The sequence below is a fragment of the Rhincodon typus genome, chromosome 2 (assembly GCF_021869965.1).
Source record: "Rhincodon typus isolate 14 chromosome 2, sRhiTyp1.1, whole genome shotgun sequence".
NCBI lineage: Eukaryota > Metazoa > Chordata > Chondrichthyes > Orectolobiformes > Rhincodontidae > Rhincodon > Rhincodon typus.
The window spans coordinates 113,942,746-113,947,880 of record NC_063333.1 but is presented as its reverse complement, the minus strand read 5'-3'; the positions used below and the strand labels follow the sequence as shown (position 1 = coordinate 113,947,880).

Here is a 5,135-nt window from a genome sequence, read left to right as displayed (position 1 = left end):
CACAATGTAACCAAATTATAGAAATGTAAAACACTTGATTTGAAACTAGCCTACACTACTGAAATTTCTCGAACTAGCAGAAACGAATTGAGTTATCATTTTTCATTCATTGCCTTGTTAAACTCATCCTACACCACGCAGACATTCCTTGCCCCCTAGAGATTTTTAGAAGTGACGTTAAATCAAAAGGATTTTAACCCTGGTCATAAGGCACTAACAACTAGAATAAACTGAATAAACCAGCGCAATAAAATAGGGTCATTATTAATCATTTTTTGTATTAAAATAAAATCGGCAGTGTTGTAGTCGTGTAACCGGTAAAGTTACGTGCAAACAACCAGTTGTGATAAATAATGGTAATAATGAGAAATAAATAGTACTCGCATAATTATTGCGACACACCGCACGAGGGAAAAAAAAGAGGAATACCCGGAGAGAGGATTCGTACTCGCTCACTTTTACTTTACCACAATGACAAGGACCCAGAATGAAGGCGCGAAGCCATACTTACTTCACTAAATGCCGACACACAGAAAAACTCACCTCCCTATGCCGACTCCAGCCCACCTTATCTACTCACTCTCCTCAACTGAAGCCGAAACCACCTGTTCTGAGGAAGAGTCACCGGACTCGAAACGTTAACTCTGACTTTTCTTCACAGATGCTTCCAGATCTGCTGAGCTTTTCCAGCAACTCATACTTTTGTTCCCAACCCACCTTCTCCACTCACCCTCTTACCCTTACCCTTACCCTTACCCCGACCCCGACCCCGACCCCGACCCCGACCCACCTTCTCCACTTACCCCCGGCCAATAGCAGGAGCAACACAAATTTTTCGCGTAGCTTTCGCATCGTTCATCGCCAGAATGCTGTGGAGAATAGAGTCTCACTCTCTTAGCCCCGCCTTTCTCAACGAAAACGGTAAAAATGAAATACCTTCACAGAAATAAGTAAAAAGTTAAATAAATAAATATCTTCGTCGACTGAAGCCAATTAAGTGAAAACTTTCAACTATCGAGGGATTGAATTTTGTCGCCGATTTTGCAATGTAAACCGGAAATGAACTTTACACAACGTTAGCTGTTTGTCACGGAGCGTTGGCTTTTGGTGAGGTCGGCCAAAAACCTTGCTGCTTTTCCACATGATGCTTTAAATGTGTTCGAAAGGATGATGTTTCACCTTAAGAAATGTTGGTTTCTAGCTGTTCAAGGTAAATATTATATCTGGTTCTGCAAAGTAAGTGTTTGATGTTAAGAAAATAACTTGCAGACAATGGCCGCGCTTTCTGCTCCACCCTGTCGTAGGTTCGACTACTCGTCGTTTCGAACATCCACTTCCTTATGAATGATCAGTAGTATTTAATGCTAAGTTTATACGAGTTACGTACATTATCTCAACTTTGGTATTCCTTATTCTGCAGGACTGGTGTTTGTGGCGACGGAATCTATATCCGAAGTTACAGTAAAGTGTGGAGAAGCAGCAAGGTTGCCCTGTAAAGCTGAGTATGAAGCTGGAGTCCAGTACAGGGCTCTCAGCTGGTATAAGGTGAAGATATGTGCTTGTGTCAAATTTAAACTTTTCGTATGCAGCGCCTTATGATATTTTGCTGCGTCTTATACAATTACACGTCGTCACATGAAACAGTCCTAAACTATAACTCATTCCAAACAATTGTAATATTCATTAATTATTAATCTGACAGTAGATTATTGTTAACTCGTTAACTGTATGATGTACCGATCATTCTTTAGAATCGCATGGAATAGGGCTAATCTATAGCTAAGTAGACAAATGATTCCGGGTACCAAGAATCAAATATGGCAGTAAATTGGGGTAATTTCGACTGCGCTGCTTCACTGTAGTAACTAGCCACACCAGCCGATGGCGGTTAGGCCGCATTACTGTGAGTGCGACTGAGGGTGTTGCATTTCCTTTGTCGAATAGAATTAATATCCCTCCAGCAAATTTACAGCCCGTGTGGTGAAGATATAAAATGTACGTCGTATAATTCAGTAAACCAGATCAGAAATTTGACACAGGGCGGGACAAATTACAAATCTCAACCAGCCAGATAAATGCGTAGGGAGGTTGTCTCCTACTTTTGAGGGATGATCCAACCCAAACTGGCAGGAGCGGGGCAACAAGGTCACAACAGCCCAGGGGAAATTGCACAGATAAGGAGGAACAAACTGCATCAATGACAACGAACAGTGAGGAGTCGGAGGGAAGCAGGAAGTAGAAGCGCAAGCAGACTCGAATATATGTGTTCATGGGAGGGATCTGACAGTTGATGAATGTCGAGCAATAACTGTTGAATAAGGTTGTGTTATTTAGCTATAGGGTGACCATATACGCAAGACTGGAAACGAAACATTCGTAACAACAATATATTCAGGGGGATAAGGAATGGAAAAGATCGGTGGTGGTGATAATGTCACCCAATTTTTCCGAGATTGCACTTCTTACTTTACGCTATGAACAGGGTTCCGTATTTCTGGCCGGAACTTGCAAACACAGCCACACCAGAAATGCGGAATGTACCTGATATCTGAGTCCTTCGTAGCGCAGGATTGGTAAATCTTCATTAACTTACATATTGAAAAGCTTTGAGGCTTTGCAACATATAAATAGCTTTTTAGTGTGTTAGTGAATGAGGTAGATTGGTAGGGTGATAGGATTGAGGTGGTTGGTGGATTGGGGTCAAGTTTTGGGATAGCCAGTAGGTCAGTTGTCTGGTTATCCAAGAGTTGGAGATGGTTCTAATCTGTCTAACGTTTACTGTTTGAAGATCCGGGGAAGTAAGGCTGAACCTATCTGTATTTATTGCAAGGTCTTGGAGAATTGCCCATCAGCGGTTTAAGCTTCCTGGGCATTTTTGAAGTTAATTCATAAGATATGGGTGTCGCTGTCTGAGCCAGCATTTATCGTCCATTCCAGCCTGTAATGAAATCGAGATCTGAGTGGGTCTGGCAGAATTAAGTGCTGCTTGATAGCATCATAAGTCCCTTCCATCACTTCTTCACAGAATCATTGAGACAGCATTTTCAAGGGATCCCAATACCTATCTTTTGAGAACACATCCAGTCTCTGACTATCTGGAGATTTGCGAGAATATTACACTTCAAATAGAGTGATAATATACCATGGGTTCAAAGAGAATTTATTTGTATAAATTTAAGGAATACATAAAGCGAGGTTTATTTGCTGGCTATTAAATAAACTAAATAGGTCATCAAATAGTCAATACAGAAGGTGATAGGGGAACAAGTCCACAGGCAAATTTCAGAGAAAGCTAAAAAGAAGGAACAGTAAACAGAGAAACAGGCATGGAAGGTGAAGAACTCCTAAAATGTCTGCAAGAGCATTTATTAATCTGCATATTTCCTGCCCAATAAGAAAGGAAATAGTGTGGGAATCTATTTCTGGGGAATGAAGTTGGGCTAGAAGTGCTTGTTTCAGTGAGAGAAAACATAGGTAATAGTGACCATAATATAATTAGGCAAAGCTTTTGTAGCATCCCTACTTCAGGCCCAGAAGATCTGAGTTCAAGTCCCACCTGTTTCAGAGGTATATCATAGCATGTGTGAACAGATTGAAAATATCTATAATTAAATATTAAGTACTTATGGAATAGGACAAACCAATGTCTATGGCAAAAATCTGCAACTGGATTTGTGAAAAGATTGAGCATGGTGAACTGGAAACATATATTGACCAGAAAAACAGTAAATGGAACAATGGCAGATTTTCAAAATAAAGATAATGCATGCCCTGACCAAACTTACCATAGAGCAGAAAGGTAGGGCAACTAAGAGTGGAACTTTAAACTAATTCAACAGGGGGGTGGGAACCTGAATTGTAGCTCCAGTGTACAGGAGGTTGAGAGTAGTGAGGTCATAAATAAGGTTTCAAGGTCGCAGGAGTGTACCGGCAGGCAGGAAGGTGGTTTGAAGTGTGTCTACTTCAATGCCAGGAGCATCCGGAATAAGGTGGGTGAACTTGCAGCATGGGTTGGTACCTGGAACTTCAATGTTGTGGCCATTTCGGAGACATGGATAGAGCAGGGACAGGAATGGTTGTTGCAGGTTCCGGGGTTCAGATGTTTCAGTAAGATCAGGGAAGGTGGTAAAAGAGGGGGAGGTGTGGCATTGTTAGTCAAGGACAGTATTACGGTGGCAGAAAGGACGTTTGATGAGAACTCGTCTACTGAGGTAGTATGGGCTGAGGTTAGAACCGGGAAAGGAGAGGTCACCCTGTTGGGAGTTTTCTATAGGCCTCTGAAAAGTTCCAGAGATGTAGAGGAAAAGATTGCAAAGATGATTCTGGATAGGAGCGAAAGTAACAGGGTAGTTGTTATGGGGGACTTTAATTTTCCAAATATTGACTGGAAACGCTATAGTTCGAGTACTTCAGATGGGTCAGTTTTTGTCCAATGTGTGCAGGAGGGTTTCCTGACACAGTATGTAGATAGGCCAACAAGAGGCGAGGCCACATTGGATTTGGTACTGGGTAATGAACCAGGCCAGGTGTTAGATTTGGAGGTAGGTGAGCACTTTGGTGATAGTGACCACAATTCGGTTACGTTTACTTTAGCGATGGAAAGGGATCGGTATATAACGCAGGGCAAGAGTTATAGCTGTGGGAAAGGCAATTATGAGGCGATTAGGCAAGATTTAGGATGCATAGGATGGAGAAGGAAACTGCAGGGGCTGGGCACAATTGAAATGTGGAGCTTGTTCAAGGAACAGCTACTGCGTGTCCTTGAAGTATGTACCTGTCAGGCAGGGAGGAAGTGGTCGAGCGAGGGAACCGTGGTTTACTAAAGAAGTTGAATCTCTTGTCAAGAGGAAGAAGGAGGCTTATGTAGAGATGAGGCGTGAAGGCTCAGTTAGGGCGCTTGAGAGTTACAAGTTAGCCAGGAAGGACCTAAAGAGAGAGCTAAGAAGAGCCAGGAGGGGACATGAGAAGTCTTTAGCAGGTAGGATCAAGGAAAACCCTAAAGCTTTCTATAGGTATGTCAGGAATAAAAGAATGACTAGAGTAAGATTGGGGCCGGTCAAGGACAGTAGTGGGAAGTTGTGCGTGGAGTCCGAAGAGATAGGAGAGGTGCTAAATGAATATTTTTCGTCAGTATT

The 5,135-nt window shown here is 42.3% G+C and overlaps 1 long non-coding RNA gene across 1 annotated transcript in view; it reads left to right on the top strand.

Annotated features, from left to right (window-relative positions):
- Positions 1–1,090: 1,090 nt before the first annotated feature.
- The window catches only part of LOC125486902, a 6,803-nt gene continuing 2,758 nt past the window's right edge, over positions 1,091–5,135 (top strand). Inside the window, exons 1-3 of the long non-coding RNA XR_007265511.1 lie at positions 1,091–1,210; positions 1,421–1,545; positions 4,100–4,101. This is a non-coding gene — a long non-coding RNA (uncharacterized LOC125486902). The remainder of the gene's footprint in view (positions 1,211–1,420; positions 1,546–4,099; positions 4,102–5,135) is intronic.